General features: G+C 31.7%; 1 long non-coding RNA gene across 1 annotated transcript in view; it reads left to right on the forward strand.

Moving 5' to 3' along the window:
- The window catches only part of LOC308488727, a 521,148-nt gene that overhangs the window by 134,913 nt on the left and 365,916 nt on the right, over positions 1-20,319 (forward strand). The window lies entirely within an intron of this gene.

Genomic DNA, 20,319 nt, shown 5'->3' on the forward strand with positions numbered 1-20,319 from the left:
AATATGCAGTCAGACAATTAAGTTCATGAAGTCATCCTAGAAAAAGTGCTACATACCTTATTGCTAAATATCACTGCTGTCCCCTTCGAAGTACTCCCCTTGGGAAGTTATGCACCGATGCCAGTGCCTAGTCCACCCTTCAAAGCAATTTTGGAACTATTTTTCTGGAATGGCCATCAGAGCTGCCATTATATTACCCTTGATGTCCTGAATGTCATCAAAATGTCTTCCTTTCAATACTTCCTTTATCTTCGGGTAAAGAAAGAAGTCATTGGGGGCCAGATTAGCGGATTAGGGAAGGTGTCCCAATACAGTTTTTTGTTTACTGGCTAAAAACTCCCTCATAGACAGTGCTGTGTGAGCTGGTGCATTGTCATGATGCAAGAGCCATGAATTGCTGGCGAAAAGTTCAGGTCATCTAACTTTTTTAGGCAGCCTTTTCAGCATCTCTAAATAGTAAACTTGATTAACTGTTTGTCCAGTTGGTACAAAACCATAACAAATAGTCCCTCTGATAGCAAAAAAAGGTTAGCAACATCATTGCCGCAAGTTCGTGAACTTAATTGTCACACCTCATATGCATGATTGCAAAGGAAAGTGAAGAGCTTCTGTGTGTGTGTGTGTTATATAGTCTTTGGCTTTTCTCAGTCAAGTATTTTCAAATACAGTCTACTATAAATTCCATAGTATTTTTTTTCTGTTTATCAAAATTACCAGGTCATTTATCTTTCTCAGAAATTTTGACTTTCAGTCTCATGTGGAAAAAGTGGGAAATTGTTATCTTTTGGTATTTATATTGCCATTAAAAATACAGCCATATCTTCAGGTTCTGCTTGGGGAGCAGTTTACAATGAATGCAACTAAATTGTACTTCCTAGAAATTAATAATGATGGTAAAATGATAATTTACTTGTCATTAGTCTTACTTTAAAAAGTTTGTTACAGAAAATTATAAAGAAATACTTTAATAAAATTAATTCTACTTTCAACTAAAATGTAGGAAAAATCTACTAGTGTTTATTTTGTAGGCCTTAACTAATGAGTGACAGAAAAGCAAATAGAATAGTTAAATAATAGCAGTATGGATTTTCTGTATTAGAAGGAGAGCAAGCTACAGTTTTGAATGGAAGCATTTAATTCTGGAGCACAAAAGGAAACTAGAAAGCTATTGAAATTATTTTTCTTTTAATAAGTTATTAATTTTTATTCTTTAACTGCTCTGCTAATGTTGTTCAGTTATTTCTCTATAGCTAATGTCATGTTTCTCCCAAAATAAGACCTAGTCAGACCATCAGCTTTAATGAGTCTTTTGGCGCAAAAGTTAATATAAGACCCAATATTATATTATGTTATGTTATATTTATTATATTATATTATATTATATTACCCAATCTTATATTAAAATAAGACCAGGTCGTATATTAATTTTGCTCCAAAAGACGCATTAGAGCTGATGGTCCAGCTAGGTCTTATTTTGGGGGAATCACGGTGCTTACACTGAAGTTTCATTATTGATGTACATTTCCTAAAGTCATCATTGGAAATCATTTTGTACATGTTCAGTGGATTCAAGTTATTATGTAGAGTCCAATCGTGGTTGAATTCAGGAGCCTGTTTTAGGCAGGTTTTAGTTCTGCAAGGTTAGAAATAGATTATCCATTGGGGTAGTTTGAAATTTTATATTTTTAATTTGTATTTTAAAATAAATTGCTCTATTGTTTATATGATCTTGGACTCTTGGATCATTCAAATTCTGCCACCATCTTTGTGCTTTGAGTCCATTTACTAGTTACTCATTTTCAAAATAATATGGAGTAGTTATGCTGCACAATTGAAAATTTTCTTCTATGCTATATGTTCCTTCAGCTATCACATGATTAACTCAACAATCTGCCCTCACTCAGGCTCTTTACATGTTATGTTGACTCCACTAGTGTTCTATTACTGTGGCTTTAATATCACATTTTGTTCCAGGTAGTTGACATTGAAAACTTTAACCTTAATTTAGAATCATATGAGGTGTGTTTAAAGGAACTGTTACATTTTCCATTTAAGAGAATATACCTTTTCATCCAGTTTGAGGTTGTTGTTTGCATGTTGTGTCTTTATACTTGTTTGTTTCTTTAGGTACTTAAATTTACAGGTTCATTATCAATGAGAAGCTAAGTTGTGGGATTTTCCTCTCTTTCAGTCTCCCATTCTCTCTTTTCTCAACAACTTCCCATCAGCATTTTTGCAGTTGTCTCAACCAGTCTGTCCTTGGAATTTAGGTTGGAATCCAGAATCTTTGGTAGCTTGGATTGATTTCTGATTGAAAAACTCTCTGTATGCCCATTAACTTAAGCTCTTGTCCTTCTGTAAATCTAATCCCTATGAATGTTATTCTTTGTTGCCGTTTGTTATTAGATTGGTGCAAAAGTAATTGCAGTTTAAAAGGTTAAAAATAATTGCAAAACACAGAATTACTTTTGCACCAACCTAATGTATGTTATGTATAAACAAATTATATATATATATATATATATTATATATAAATATATATATGCATATTATATATATATAGAAAGAGAAGCAGGATGTTAAGGGGGGCTTTCTTTGGTGAACTAAAATTAAGAAAGAGTCCTCATATCTGAGAACTGTGATATATGTGCCCACATATTCTAAAGAAACATTCTAAACCCTCAGATTAGATAATAGAGAAAATAACCTGACTGTTTCATCTAAAAAGGAGTAGTCATGACCACAAGAACTTGCAAAAGCATCCCATGAGATATGTCTCCAACATAAGTTACAACCATAAAAATTAAGAAAGTTCCCTGTTGTATCTCAAATTTGTCTTTATTTTTCCTCTATAATAATGGGCCAGCATAGTGAATGGGGAAACGGCATTCAAGGTGTGAATTCTGAAAGAAGTAACTATATATACATTTTCTTCTTTTTCTGTCATTGCACCTTCTGAGCCTGGGTCAAGCCCAGCTAGAAAAGATGAAAACATTATACTGGACTTTAAATTTTAATACAGGAATTTATCTGCAAAAGCTTTGGATGTTCCCAAGACCTTTTCTAGGAAGAAAGCATGTAGATTAAGAGTAGCATGAATGTAAGACTGTGGTGAAAAAAAAAAAAAAAGTTGGTTTATTTTAGACTTTGTTTTCTACCAAATCCAGATTGTGCAATAAATCTATTCAATTTTTTTCTTTTCGACTCCGTTTGTATATTTCCTTGCTATTATACTTAAAAATGCAACATTGAAAAATCTTAAAAGTAATGGATACAGGTTTTGAAATATTCATATGTATACAGACTTTTTGATTGAGGCAAAATGTTTAATGAAATCAAACCTTCCAGACTTGAAATTGCAATTCACTTCACATGAATACAAATGAGTTTAAAAATAATATTGCAAATGTATAATAAGTCAAATAAGGGAAATATAAATCAGCAGCTATACTTGTATCTGTTTAATTTTAAGCCATGATAATAGAATTGCTCTGCTGCGGCTCATTAACACACTACTAAAAAACAAATCAAAATTTTGTTCCATTTTATGTAATATTTTACTTTGCTTGATTATGTGATCTCATAAAATAGACCTCTGTGACATATAAATGTTAAAAGGAGCTATTTCTGAGAAATATTGGCAATAAGAAATTAGCTTAGGTAAACTATTTTAGAATTGCTAGGGGCTTATATGGAAATCAAATTTGTCACCATGTAAATTCACAATTTATACATTTAATTGTATAGCTTTATTGTTATTGTTCTGTTCCTTGTATATATACCTTAATACGATTTTTTGATTCCCTTCTCTTGATTCTTTCTAAGATTTAGATAGATTGAATGTTATTTATGGTAGTGATCTAATTAGAATATTTTCATGAACTCCATAAAACATTACATTGCTGGAATATTAGTATATGATGCAGGCTAAAGATATTCCCTTCAACCCCAAATCATAATGGGCTGTAGAGAACTGAGTAATATTTTGATGTTTACAAAGATTAATTATGAATAAAGATTTAGAGCTGGCAACTAAATCATAATATTTAGTAATATTAAATATCCATTTGCTTATTGTAAGATTAATCAGCATCATTCTGATGTCAAGTGTATGCCAACATAAATAAAAATAAACATGAATCTTAACATATAAATGTATAAATATCAGCTGAAAGTGCCAGACAGGAAGAAATGACTAAATACATAAATGAATATCTATACTATACAAAACTTTTATTTTATATTAATAATAAAAATTGGGTACAGATGTGTAATTTGGTCTTTGTAGTAACTATTGTCTTTTAATTTCATTTATATGTAATATTATGAAGACATATTGAGATTTTTTTTAACCAGTCTTCAAGAGAGATAAAAGAGAGGAATTCAAAAGCAGATTTGAAGAAATGTTCCATATTTATCATTTTTGAGAGCTTCATGGTGAGCTGCATAAAGCTTTGTCATCCAGAAAACTTACTACTAAAACTTGCCCAGTAGCAGTAGTTTGACATGAACAGGGAAAAATAAACATAATCTATTACCCAAGAAATTGAAATATGCTAAAGAAGGTAAAAATGTAAAATAACTTTGAAAATTTAGAGTAATATTGAAATGTAAAGTTAATATTGTCTTAGTCATCATTACCACCATCTTGTTATTGAACAAAGGCAGATTTTATACACCAGTATTTTTTATTTTGTTAAGATTAAAAGCTGTTTCCTGATATATAAATTGACTCTTGTGTCTACTTTTGTGAGATATTATTGACTGAAATATGTTGATTAAATTTTGTAGTAACTCAATTACAAGATTCATAGCTGATAAAGCCTTAATGTAGTTTATAATTTTATAATATGAACCAACATTTCTCTAGTGCTAGGCAGATTCAAAAATGCTTTCATAAGCATTATCTTTTTTCTATGACTGCAACAATCTTTGCAGTAGGAAATAGTACCCTTCTTCTAGAGATGAAAAAAAAAAAGTTTTGGAGAGATTAAAGCTCCGCTGTTAAATGGTTGAATTGCAACTCAGTTCATGTCAAGAGGGGGACTCTAGAGTCAAGGTTAAGAGTCTCTACACTGGAGTCAGAAGGTCTGAGTTTGAATTCTGTATTTCCCTTTTACCAGTTGTGTGACCTTGGCCAATTGGAAATCTCTTTGTGTCTCAGTTTCTTTAATCATTTAAATGGAGGTAATAGAAATAACACCATTGTAAGGTTGTTATGATGATTAAATTATGTCAAAAATATTTGGTTTTGTTAATTAGCACCTATTCAACCTAGAGATTCTAAATTGCAGCTATTTGATGTACCGGTCAAAATTCTTACAGCTTTGGCAATAGATGTCTAACTTTAAAAAAGTAGCTTAAACAAAAAAAGATGAATTATTGGAACACTAAATTGGAAAAGTTGCTATAGTAACTTATACATTCAAGGGAAGACCTGAATTCCAGATTAGATGGCACTTGGAGACTCAGCTATTTCCCAATTTGTAGCTCCATTCATTTCTCATTTCTGCTGCTACCTCATGGGTTCACTCAATTCTCTTCTACAATAGTTTTGTCCATGTCAATCACAGGAAAGACTGTTATTGGCTCTGCTTAACATTTGTGCCCACCCTTTTTACTTCTACCAGTAGTGCTAGGGGGAAGGGAAATGCTTGGATCATACGCTTATCTCAGTGTCTAGGGGATTGGTTTGTTTTATGAAGGAATAGAATGGAAACATATGCTAGTCAGAAAAAGGAACAAAAAGATATGAAACAATGTACTATATTTTATTTCTTAGAAATCGTGAAAAAATAACTCTTAAAACTCACATCAAACACTAAATCTGTTCTCTAAGGATTTCATAAAGTCCCCTTTTCACTGTAGATGAACATTATTACATATTATATTAATATTATATAATATTAAATATTATACCATCATGCTGGCTGTCACCAGGCAGAAGCCTCTGAGTCTGGCCTGGCAGTTGAGTGCAGGGGGAGAATATTAGTTTGCACAATTCTATATCAGCAGACAGGCTGGTGACGGTCTGACTAGAAAAACACATCGGTGTAGATATACAGCTGCCTAATCATGGACATATTTACAAGATATACATATGTTATATTAAGATGACAATGAAAGCTTTACTCTGATACTTGTACAAAATGAGTTAACAAACCTAAATGCACTAGTTACTTTATGATTATTCTGTTACCAGCGTAGCATCACAGTGTCACCTTTGAGTAAGCATTCACATTGTTAAAATACTTTAAAGTCATTCAAATGTATAATTTTCAAAGCTTGATTATACTTTGCTTGATTATGTGATCTCATAAAATAGACCTCTGTCACATATAAATGTTAAAAGGAGCTATTTCTGAGAAATATTACTGGCAATAAGAAATTGGCGTAGGTAAACTATTTTAGAATTGCTAGGGGCTTATATAGAAATCAAATTTATCACCATGTAAATTCATAACTTATACATTTAATTGTATAGCTTTGTTGTTTTTGTTCTGTTTCTTGTATATATACCTTAATGCAGTTTTTTGTTTCCCTTCTCTTGATTCTTTCTAAGATTTAGATAGATTGAATGCTATTCATGGTAGTGATCTAATTAGAATATTTTCATGAACTCCATAAAACATTACATTGCTGGAGTATTAGTATATGATGCAGGCTAAAGATATTCCCTTCGACCCAATGACAACTCAAATTTGTCTAAATCATAATGGGCTGTACAGAACTGAGTAATATTTTGATATTTACAAAGATTAATTATGAATAAAGATTTAGAGATTAAGATTATTCATTAATTATGAATAAAAATTTCAAATTTATGAAATTTGAATAAAATATTGGCCAAGCCCTCTAACATTTCCGTGTTTTCTGGGTGATACTTTGCAAACCATCAATCTGTATAAATTTGGGGGCATTGAATTACAGAAGGGTCAGATTTCAGACTTCACTAAAGTAATTAAAACTTCAAAGAAAAAGAACTACATATTTAACAGTAAAATTATCCTAATCACTTTTTAGGTATATAAATGTTGAATAACTATGGTATATCCCTGAAACTAATATAATGTTGTATGTTAGCTGTATTTTAAATAAAATTATTAAAATAAAATTATCCTAAGTTGACACATACTTCAAGTTCTTCACTATATAACTGGTTTAATGCTGAAACTCTATTACTGCTCCTATACTTTGTAAGAATCTTTTCTTGCATTAGAAGTTAGCTTCTATATCGACAGTGGAACTCATCACCCATCCCGAAACCTACTCTTCCTGCCATTATTTTTAATTCACTAGCTGCCCTCAATTTTGAAGCCTAGAAGATATCCTTGACGTCTTTATCAACTTTCTAATCCATATTTAATCAGTCAATTGACTCTAACACTTAAATCACTCATAATTATATCTACTTATGTCATTACTTTCACTCCTCTATGTTAGTATTGTCTCTGCTGAATTACTGACACAGTCATTTTATTAGTTTTCTTGTTCTAATCCTTGCCTTTTCTGACCTACTGTCCGTACTTCAACACAGTGATCTTTTTCAAATGGAATTCTCATCATGATTAAAACTGTTCAATCCTCCATTGTACTTAGAATGAAACTTCATTTCTTGACTTGGGTTTCTAAGCCCTTTGTGATTGTTTTCTTTTCTTTCCTTTTTTTTTTTTTTTATTTCTACACAGCATTATGCTCTGGATCTGAATTCTTTCCAGATACAAACCAAATAGTGCTAAAATATTGATTAGGATGATAGTTATTCTGATCTTCATTCCATACGCTCTTGTGACTGAAGAATCTTCTTATTAAGCAGATAATAGCATCTAACTAAACCAATGTGTAATGAATACAATGTATAATGAAAATTATTTATATTCAGATATAATTGACATATAACACTGTATAAGTTTGAGGTGTACACATGTTAGTTTGATATATTTGTATATTGCAATATGATTACTATATGATAAAACTCTTTAATATAAAGTATGCCTACTTTCAAATATTTTGATTCATTAATTTCCGTATCATTATGTTACACGTTATAAAACAGAAACCATGTTCACCATCTGGAAGAATATTTATGAATACAGTATATAGCTATAAAATTAATATACAATGGGGCTTGGTTAAAATTACTTCTTTTCATGGCCACCAACTTTTGTTGTAGCTGAGAAGTTCTGGCTTTTGCTTCTGTTTCTTTTTATGGTTAATATTAATTATTGCTTTGTGATGCAAGGCATTCCAAGAAAAATGTTTCCAATAGTAATTATTCTTTTGTGTTCATGCTGTTTTTAGTTTTTTGTGTTTTTTTTTTTTTTGTCATATACACTGCAACCATCAAGTGCAGTCTCTGGAGGTGCATAGTCAAAGTAGTGTTTAAATAATTTATAATAGTCTTTTCATTTCCTGAAGTAGGAAGGTAAGTAGTATGACCGATGAGTGTTAAACATAGGACTCAATTATATTTCCTTGTAAAGTTTAAGTGTAATGATCTTTCTCACTGATCATTAGTAATTACTCATATTCACCTGCGTTTCCCCTGGTCCTTGTATAGATAAACACATTTTTAATGTAAATATAGAAAATATGCATCTTCTTTAAACTTTTGGCTGTTGATTCCTTGGAAAATGAAGGATGATGAATAAATGCAACTGCAATGTATGTGTCAATAAAACACACTTCCTGCTCACTTGGCTTCACTATTGTTCCCTGTACCTGGCGATGGTGTATAGATATTTCATAGCAAAAAATTCTCCTAGCCCCAAGTTCAGATCGTTCTTTACTCTTTCAGCTTTATTGCTTAGAAATACTGTATACCTGTTTAGTATCTTAAAGCTTAGTATGACTGAGAAATTAACTGTTGACAATAACTCATATAAAATATAACAAAAGTTATTGTTTCTGATCTCAAGTAACTGTTTTCATTTGAGATTCAACGGAATTTTTTGGTAATCAGTCAGGTCTATTTCAACACATATCAAAAAGGGTTTTAAAGAAAAAGGAAGGAAAACCAAAAAAGAAAGTTAATAATATCTTGGGTAATGTTATTAGTAAAACTTTCCTTTCTTCAGAATATGTTTTAATAACTACTGATTTTTTCTTATGTATCTGGAAAAGGTAACCTAAATGCAAATTATTGAATTAATATAAAATAAAATATTGTTCATGTAAAGAATTACAAAACAGAAAATTGGAAGTGCCCATAATTTCATTACCTAGGAAACAAACAATATTAATTTTATATTTCATTTATTCTACTCCTTTTATAAGTAAATATTTATACATACTTAATGAAAAAAATGGGGCATAGAGTATCCTTTCGGAACTAACACAATTGCACGATGTGTTGAGCATTGTTCCATGTTCTATTTTAATGGCTATAGAATTGAATACTTAATGGTCTATGACCACTGATTAATTTTTTATTAAATTTATTGGGGTGGCCTTGGTTAATAAAATGATATAGGTTTCAAATGTATAATTCTATCATACATTATCTATATATTTCACTGTGTGTTCACCACCCAGAGTCAGTTCTCCTTCTATCACCATATCTTTGACCCAACTATCCATCTTCTACCACCCTGGTCCCCCCTTGCCCTCTGGTAACCACTAAACTGTCATCTGTGTTTATGAGTTTTTGCTTGCTTGTTCGTCTTGTCCACTGTTGCTTTCAGTTTTATATCCCACATATGGGCGAAATCATATGGTTCTCAACTGTTTCGTCTGACTTATTTTGCTTAGCATAATAATCTCAAGATCCATTCATGTTGTTGCAAATGGCAGTACTTCATCTTTTCTTATGGCTGAGTAGTATTCCATTGTGGATATATACTATACCTCTATCCAATCATCTGTCGAAGGACACTGGTTGGTCCAGGTCTTGGACGCTGTAAATAATACTCCAGTGAATATAGGGGTACATATAGCTTTACAGATAAATGTCTCCAGATATTTTAGGTAGATACCCAGAAGAGGAATTGCTGGGTCATATGGTAATTCTATTCTTAATTTTTTGAGGAATCTGCCTTCCAAAGAGGCTCTACCAATTTACATTCCCACCAGCAGTGTATGAGGGGTGCTTTTCCTCCACAACCTCTCCAACACTTGTTATTGTCTTGTTGATGATAGCCATTCTAACTAGTGTGAGGTAGTATCTCATTGTGGTTTTAATTTGCATTTCCCTAATAGCAAGTGAAGTTGAACATCTTTTTACGTATCTATTGTCTGTCTGCATGTCCTCTTGAAAGAAGTGTCTGTTCAGGTCCTCTGCCCATTATTTAATTGGATTGTTTGTTTCTTGAGTTGTATGAGTTTGTTTCTTGAGTTTGTCATTGAGTTGTATGCGTTATTTATATATTTTGGATATTAGGCCCTTATTGGAGGTGCTGTCTCTTTTGCAAATATCTTCTCCCATTCTGTCGGTTGCCTCTTTGTTTTGTTCACAGTTTCTTTGACTGTATCATTCATTTTATTATTCTCCAGTTGTTGAATGTGTTGTTTATTTATAGTTTTCATTATTACAATGGCACTTCAATAAACAAGTGCATGTAATGTCTAAATTTCTACTTCTTTAACATAAATTAGTAATACCTGAAAGGGAAATTACTGTTTCAGAGATAAAGTTTGCTTCTGGAAAGCACCAAGTATACATACTTAGGAAGGCTCAAATTGCTACCCCAGTACAAACAATATGACATATTTGCATTTTATTTTTCCATTTATATTTATTTCTATGTCACCTAAAGCTGACCTTAATTATTATGACCTTAACTATCATGAAGGTGCTATGCTCCATTGTTGGCATAAAGAGATCCTAGTTAAGATAATTAGCTAGAAAGACTGTCTTCTTGACCAGAACTTGTAAGATGCATATCCAACTGATTGTTTAAAGTGTTTAGAACTGTTCCAAAGTTTAAATAACAAATTGGCTTCATTTAATTTATTTTAGAATGTCTTGGAGTAGCTTTATTACTCTTTTTACATGATTTTATTGTATCTCTATGAAATAGAATGCCTATATAAATAAGTTCAATTAAAAATGTATTAGCATGGCTGATATCACATTTGTCATTAAGGACCAGATGAATTTTGATATTACTTAATAATAAGAAGATTGAATCTATCACCTTAGTACATAAAAATTCCTATTATTAGATAATTTTATTTGGAAACAAGGAAAGAATCCAGAAATTCAGCTTCTGAAATTGGTACTATTAGCATTTTCATTTAAAAGTTGAGTTGATTCGACTACAGGCCAGGGATTTTTCATTGTTGATCAAGCATTGTGGGACCCATCAGTTTTTCTGTAATACAGTCATGCTTATTTTAAGAAGAAATTTGCTTGACAATGATGTATGTTTTATGAAAATACCTAGGCTCTATTATTGGAAGTGTGATTCTGTGTATTTGTAAATATACAGGAGGGTAGTTATGTCTGAAGCAGAGGAAGTAAAAGGAAGAGTGGTAGGACAGAAAGTCAGAGGGATAACAGGGTGATATCTGTAAGGTCTCAGCGATTTAAGGATTTGACTTTTGCTCTGAATGAGTTGGTAGACCATTAGAAGTTTTGACCAGAAAATTGACACGACATAATTTACATTTTAACAATATTACTTTAGCTGCTGAGTTAAGAGCAAGAAGTAGGGAAAGAAGCAAAAATTGAATAACCTGTTGGAAAGCCATGTCAACAGACAACATGTTAGATAATAGCACATTGGCTCAGCTTATTAGCCGTGGGGATGTTGGGAAATGATAAATAAATATTGAAGATAGAGCCAAAATTTTTGTTAATGTATTGGGTGGAGTTACAGATGATGCCAAACCTTTTTAGCCTCAGTAATTGGCCAAACGTTTTCATATCAATATGAAATTGCAGTCATGTATGTTGAGGGTGAATACTAGAGAGCAGGTTTTGGGGAGAAGATCATGATTCAGATTTGAAAATGTGGCAATGTCTAGTCCACATTTTATTTTGACTTTGGAATTTAGAAGGAGAGGTCCATGCTGGAGGTATGTATTTATTAGCATGTAGAGAGAATTAAAAGCCATAAATTGAATCTGATTATCACTATTAGTTTTAGGAATTAGTAAATAAATAGATAAATTTTAAAAAATTGTATTTAGTATTATTGTTTTATCAAATAGACAGTAGGGGAAAAGAGGTTTTGAAAAAGTTTTTATACTGTCCTAGATTTTATGTCAATATTATATGTCCCCAAGATCTGACATGAATTTATAATAAATGGTAACATGAAGCAGCTATCAAACACCACGGTAAGATTTAGAATGATATTTAAGTTATTCAAGGCTTTTTTATCCTGTATCTTATCTTCATTTTGAGGTAGATATATAGCCTTATGTAATTTTTAACCTTTCTTTTTATTTATTTTTTGTTTTAGTTTTGTTTTCTTATCTTTCCTTTGTGCAACATACTCCTACCTGTAATATCTCTGAACACATATTGTCCCCAACCAGGGTGGAAATATATATTTGAAAATCCTCTCAACCCACATGCCTGATCTCCTTCCTCCTCCCACCCTAACTCTCACCTCTGTAACAGCTCTGTCAGTAATTGAAAGTGTCACTGGTAAAATGACTAGCTCTTCCACTACTACAATTATCAAAGTAAAAAACACAGTATATGGTAGAGAGAAACTTTGGTTTTAATGGTGTTGGGCCCTTAAATTCAATCGCTGTTTTTTGTGTGTGGCTGAGAATACTACATGCAATTTTCCTCTTTTTTTCATTATTAGATGTTAGATGTAGAGGCTCAGGACTAGCAGATATACCTAGGTTTATTTAGTTGGTTTATAGCTCTAATACTATTTCTAAAGTGCTTTCAAATACATTTTCTTAGATTCTCATAAAAATCTATATGAGGAAGGTAGGGCATATGCAACCCCTATTTATATACTTTAAAAAACTGAGTCTCCAAGTATTTTGGTCTTATTTGAAGGTGAAATCTGCATAATGAAATGAGAACACTGTCTTCTGTGTTCCACTGTCTTCTACTAAATACACACACACACACACACACACACACACACACACACACACACACACAGAGGGTGCCAAAAAATGGATACACATTTTAAGAGAGGAAAAAGCTGTATTAAAATTGTAGTGCAATGAATGATGCTAGCATTCATTTGATTAATGCCATTTTTGAGAGAATGTCATTTTACACATTGCTACCGTAATTCAATTCAACTTAGATAAGTAATACATAGATAACATCTCTTAAAATGTGTGCATTTTTCGGCACGCCCAGTATATATGTAGGTATAAGTGTGGTGGATACATACATGCATACACATTTGTGAAGGTGTATGTATTTTAATATATAGCTGAGTGAATACATCTCCTCATCAAAAAACAGATGATTATATATATATATATACACATATACACACACACACACACATATGGTGAAAGGTGTCAAAAAGTTATGTATAGTATCTGCTTATATAAGAACAAAAAATATGTGCAATTATCTACAAAAAAATAATTGTCAGTGGTTTTTAATTAGTAGTAAAATGATTTGAGATTTTGTTAGATGAAAAAATTTGTTTAAATTTTAATAGCTTAGCTGTTAATGCTTTATATTACTTTGGAATTATATCAGTAAGCGTACCTATTAAGTAATCAGATTCAAAATAATTAGAAGACATAGAATTGAAAAAATAACTAATTAGAGCAGTTTATTTTAAAGTACTTCCTTAAAAACCAAGATTTACAGATATGTGTTTAAAAAGTAATAGATGACATTAATTGTACCTGGAAGCAAATCCAGTCTTTACAGAGTTCCCTATGAAATGTGGCCATTTGTTTGATAGTCAATTTGATAATGCTGCCCTTTTTGAAAACTGGCACAAGGTTTGAGTGTGCATTCCACAATTGACTGACTTTTGAGACCAATTTGAGTTAGAGATGTGAACTAATAGTATTTTCTTTTAAGGGTTATTTTATGTTATGAGTAAATCTAGTGTCTTCGAAGAACGGCAGTGTCTTACATAGCTGAAAAAAAAAACACAGTAAAACTGCCTCCACAGATTTAATCCAATGCTAATGATGTTTCTTAATTTTGTGGAAATAGAACTACATATGTAATAAGTGTTGCACGGCATATGGAATCCATCAGGAATGTGTTTTGATATATGCATCTCAAGGACATCAGAGGAAATTTGCTTACAAATATATATTTTAATGTAGCTTACTGCTACAGACTGCAATGTCTCATAATATTTCATAGGTGTCTATTTCTTTATGTGTTTTATTAAAATTCCCCCTCCCCCCAATACTGAATTGATGTTGTGAACTGTTTCTGGCTGTCACTTGGCCTATACCGTTATTAAGAAATTTAAGAATGTTTAGTAGCACTTTATTTCTTATATCTATAAGTGAACTTATGCTAGCTCTACACCTGACACTCCATCTGTAGTCAATAGAAGTCTGCATGCAGGAGAGGGAATGAATCTTGTAAAGCTTGAAAATTCTGTAAAACCACCCTTATCTTGTGGATTCTTGTGTTCTTATTATTAACTGAGGTATAGTTCATATACATTATATTAGTTTCAGGTATACAACATGATTAGATATTTGTATGTATTATGAAACGATCACTACAATAAGTCTAGTTAACATTCGTCACCATATAGAGTTACAACAAACGTTTTTCTGTATAGTGATAAATTTTAAGATTTACTTTCTTAGCAATTTTCAAATATGCAATAAGGTATTATGAACTATAATTACTATGTTGCACATTATATCCCCATGACTTATTCTTTTTTTATAATTGGACGTTTGTATCTTTTAACTTCCTTCACTAATTTTTCCCACCCTCCACCCCTGCCTTTGGCAACCAAGAATCTGTTCTCTTTATCTATGAACTTGTTTTTTGTTTGTGTGTTTCTGTTTTTCTTTGTTTTGTTTTTAGATGCCACCTCTACTTGACAGTATATGGTATTTGTCTTTCTCATCTGACTTATTTCACTTAGGTAATGCCCTCTAGGTCTATCCATGTTGTCACAAGTGGCAATATTTCATTCTTTTTTATGGCTAAATAATATTCCATTATATATGAATACCACATTTTCTTTAGCCATTTTTTTATTGATGGACACTTAGGTTCTTTCCATGTCTTGGCTATTGTAAATAATGCTGCAAACATAGGGTGCATATATCTTTTCAAGTTGGTGTTTTGTTTTCTTCTGTTTTGGATACATACCCAGAGTGGAATGGCTGTATCATATGGTAACTCTATTTTTAAGTTTTGAAGAATCTCCATACTGTTTTCCATGATGGCTGCACTATTTATATTACCACCAACAGTGTACAAAGTTTCCCGTTTCCCACATCCTCAACGAACTCATTATTTCTTGTCTTTTTGATAACAGTCATTCTAACAGATCTGAGGTGGTATCTACTGTCGTTTTGATCTGCATTGTCTTGATAATTAATGATGTTGAGCATCTTTTCATGTATCTGTTGTCCTTTTGTATGTACTCTTTGGAAAAATGCCTATTCAGATTCTCTTTCCATTTTTTAATTGGATTGTTTGTTTGTTTTGCTATGAGTTGTAGGAGTATTTTACATATTGGATATTATCCCCTTATCAGATATATGATTTGCAAATATTTCCTCCCATTCAGTAGGTTGCTGTTTTATTTTGTTGATGATATTCTTTGCTGTGCAGAAACTTTTTAGTTTGATGTAGTCCCATTTGTTTATTTTCGTTTTTGTTGCCTTTGCTTTTGGGGTCAAATCCAAAAATTATTGCCAAGACTGATGTCAAGGAACTTAACCCCTATGTTTTCTTCTAGAAGTTTTATGGTTTCAGGTCTTACATTGAAGCCTTTCATCTATTTTGTGTTTATTTAAGATAACGGTGCAGTTTCATTCTTTTGCATGTTGCTGTCCAATTTTCCCGACACCATTTATTGAAGAGATTTTACTTTTCCCATTGTATATTCTTGGCTTCTTTGTTGTAAATTAACTGATCATATATGTGTGAACTTATTTCTGGTCTCTCTATTCTGTTCCATTGGTCTATGTGTCTGTTTATATGCTAATGTCATACATTTTTTATTACTACTGCTCTTAATATAGTTTAAAATCAAGGCGCATAATGCTTCTAGCGCTGTTCTTTTTTTTCTCAACATTGCGTTGGCTATTCAGAGCCTTTTGTGGTTCCATAAAATGTTTAAAATTGTTCGTTTGATTTTTGTGAAAAATTTTTTGAAAATTTGATTGCAATGAATTTGTAGATTGCTTTAGTTAGTATAGGTAATTTAACGATATTAATTATTCTAATCAATGACCACAGGATATTGTTTCATTTGTTTGTGTTTTCTTAAATGTCTTTCATTAGTATTATAGTTTTCAGTTCATCTTGTAGATTTTTATAACTCTGGTATTTTAAAAACACATTGGCCTTACTCAATTTTGTACATTGGGTTTTTAGGTCTTGTACCAAATTCCTCCCACTCTCATGCTATTGCATTATATTGTGATTTTACTATGCTGTATTTATACATCTGTGCAATATGAATAAACCATTAAATCTTGAAATCATGTGTTTAATATACAAACATGTGTCCATGGGAGGTGAAGAGACCCTTTTGATTGTTGAGGAATATGATAGTGGTTGGTTTAGTGGGGTATTTGAGATCTAATAAAAATAAATCACTAAATAAAAGGTTACTAACTGAATAGTAATTTATAAATTAATTTTATTTATAAATAAATAAAACATTATATAGGTTTAAATAATATATAGATTCTGGGTAAATTGTGTCAGATCACACCCTGATCAATTTGTAAGCCATTGTCTAAAAAGAATCAATGCTCAATCACTTGTTACTTCGTTTTGTAAATATTCATCCCTAACAATGGAGTCCCCTTCCAGGTATGTAAATGGATAACTAAGTAGGGTGTGTGCAGTCCTTTGTAGAAACATGCTTGTAAGGAAGAGAGTGTCCCTTGAGTCCCAGGCTTTGCATGTGTGCATGTGAATATACACTTGTAGGTGATGAGTATTAGAAAGGGGAAGAGTTGGAAAAAACATGAAAAGTAAAGCACATATCTCATTGGGATGGCCACTTCATGGACCATGTAGATGCCTGACCACTGCACTGTACACCTGAAGCTGAGGATGAATACTATTATATGTCAACTATAATTTTATGTATATATATATATATATATATATATATACACATATGTGTGTGTGTGTATATATGTATATATATATATGTATGTATATGTATGTATAGTCTAGTCGCGGGATGTGGAGTACATCCACAGGGAATAGAGTCCATGGAATTGTAATATATATATATATATATATATATATATATATATATATATATATATATATACATATAATGTCAGAGGGGCAATAGATTGGGGGAGAGGGGTATCACTCTGTGAGGGGTGAAATGTCTAACTATTACATTGTTTTGTACACCTGAAACTAAAAAAAAAACAAGACATTGAGATATAAAGATAAAAAAGAGAATGCTGTTTCTCTGTCCAATTGGCACTAAATAATATTAGTATGTGACTCTTAAACATATTTCAAAAAATATCTTGATAATTTAAAGATGTCAGTGGTCTCTTTGAATAAAGAAAAGGTTCTGGATCATCATTCTCTCCTTTTCTTCTATTAAACTTGTAGAGCGAATCGTTCTTGTCTTTCTATAAGCTCAGGTCATGTAAGTGGAGACTCAAATTCTGAAGAGAGATGATAATATATGTTATTTATATTGATTTAAAGTTTTATTCATTATGTTTGGATGAATGAGCTACCTTGAGGAAAATAGTGTTGCCATCATTTTGGGGATTGGAGCGGGCTGGAAATAAGCTTAAGACATGGTCTTTCCCCCTAGATGTTTTTTTTTTTTTCTTTTCTGTTACAGTTGGCATTCAGTATTATTTTATATTGGTTTTGGGTGAACAGTATAGTGATTAGACATTTATATAATTTATGAAGTTGATCAGCTCCAATAAGTTCCCACCTAGCACCATATGTAATTACAATGTTATTGACTATATACTTTCCATCCCTGTGACTATTTTTAACTATCAATTTGTACTTCTTAATCCCTTCAGCTTTTTTATCCAGCCCCTCAAACCCTCTCCCAACTGGGAAGCATCAGCTTGTTCTCTTTATCTGTGAGTCTATTTCTGTTTTGTTTGTTAGTCTGTTTTGTTCTTTAGATTCCATGTATAAGTGAATTCATATGGTATTTGTCTTTCCCTGTCTGACATTTTTCACTTAGCATAATGCCCTCTAGGTCTATCCACATTGTCACAAATAGTAAGATTTCATTCTTTTTTCTGGATGAGTAATACTCCATTATACACAGGGTGCCAAAAAAATGTATACACATTTTAAGTCAGGAAAAAACTGTGTTAAAATTACGCTGATGGTAACCACTTTGAGAACCTCTAGTAATTGCAGAAGTCAAATGTGACTTGTATTCATCTTTTGTTAACAATATATATTGAGTATTACAGTTTTAATACAGTTTTTTTCCTTTCTTAAAATGTGTATACTGTACATTTTTTGGCATCCTCTTTATATATGTACAACTTCCCAACCAGTTTTGTATTGATGGGCACTTAGGTAGCTTCCATATCTTGGCTATTGTAAATAATGCTGCAGTGAACATAGGGGTTCATATATGTTTTCAGATTAGTGTTTTGAATTTCTTCAGGTAAGTACCCAGAAGTGGAATTCCTGAGTCATAAGGTAGCTCTATTTTTAATTTTTTGAGGAACGTCCAAAATGTTTTCCATAGTGGCTGCACCAATTTACAATCCCACCAATAATGCACATGTGTTCTCTTTTCTCCAAACCCTCACCAACACTTGTTTGTTGATTTATTGATGATGGACATTCTGACAGGTATGAGGTTGTATCTCATTGTGGTTTTTATTTGCATTTTTCTGATGATTAGTGACATTAGATATCTTTTCATATGTCAATTGGCCATCTGTATGTCCTGTTTGGAGCAATGTTTGTTCAGGTCCTCTACCCATTTTTGGATGTTGGGGGTTGTTTTGGCGTTGAGTTGTATGAGTTCTTTACAGATTTTGGTTAAGCTATTATCCAATAAGTCATTGCCAAATATCTTCTCCCATTCAGTAGGGTATCTTTTTGTTATGTTGATGGTTTTCATTGCTTTGCAAAAGCTTTTTAGTTTGATGTAGTCCCATTTGTTTATTTTTGTTGTTTCGCTTGCCCAAGAAGATATATCTGAAAAAAATATTACTAAGAAGAATGTCATATTTGCTTCTAAGAGTTTTATGGTTTTGGGTCTTACATTTAAGTCTCTAATCCATTTTGAGTTTTCTTGATTATGGTATGAGGAATGGTCTAGTATGATTTTTTTGCATTTATCAGTCCAGTTTTCCCAACATCTCTTATTGAATAGACTGTCTTTACCCCCTTGTATATTCTTGCCTCATGCGTCATAGATTAATTGACCATATAGACATGGGTTTATTTCTGGGCTCTCTTATTTTGTTCCATCAATCTGTATGTCTGCTTTTATGCCATTACCTTGCCATTTTGAATACTACAGACTTGTAGAATAGCTTGATATCAGGTAATGTTGATACTTTGAACTTTGTTCTTCTTTCTCAAAATTGCTGTGGTTATTCAGGGTCTTTTATGGGTCTATATAAATCCTTAGATTATTTGTTCTAGTTCTGGGAAAAATGTCATTGGTATTTTGATAGGGATTGCATTGACTCTATAGATTGCTTAGAGTAGTATGGATATATTAATGATGTTAATTCTTCCTATCTATGAGCATAGTATATGTTTCCATTTCAGTTTCTTTCTTCAATGTCATAATTTTCCAAATACAGGTCTTTTACCTCTTTGGTTAAATTTATTCCTATAAATTCCTATAAATTTAATTTATTTTGATTAAATTATAAATAGAATTGTTTTCTCAGTTTTTGTTTCTAATAGTTTGTTATTGATGTATAAAATACAGCCAATTGAATATCCATTTGTATCCTGCTACTTTACTGAATTCAGTTATCTGTTCTAACAGTTTTTTGGTGGGATATTTTAGGTTCTCTAAATATATTATCATGTCAAATAATAACAGTTTTACTTTTTCCTTTCCAATTTGGATGCCTTTTATTTCTTTTTCTTATCTGATTTCTGTGGCTATGTCTTGCAATACGTGTTGAATAAATGTAGTGAAAGTGAACATCCTCTTCTTGTTCCTGATGTTAAGGAAAATACTTTTAGCTTTTCACCATTGATTACCATATTAGCTGGTGGTT

Source organism: Rhinolophus hipposideros, assembly GCF_964194185.1.
Source record: "Rhinolophus hipposideros genome assembly, chromosome: 2".
In the NCBI taxonomy this organism is placed as follows: domain Eukaryota; kingdom Metazoa; phylum Chordata; class Mammalia; order Chiroptera; family Rhinolophidae; genus Rhinolophus; species Rhinolophus hipposideros.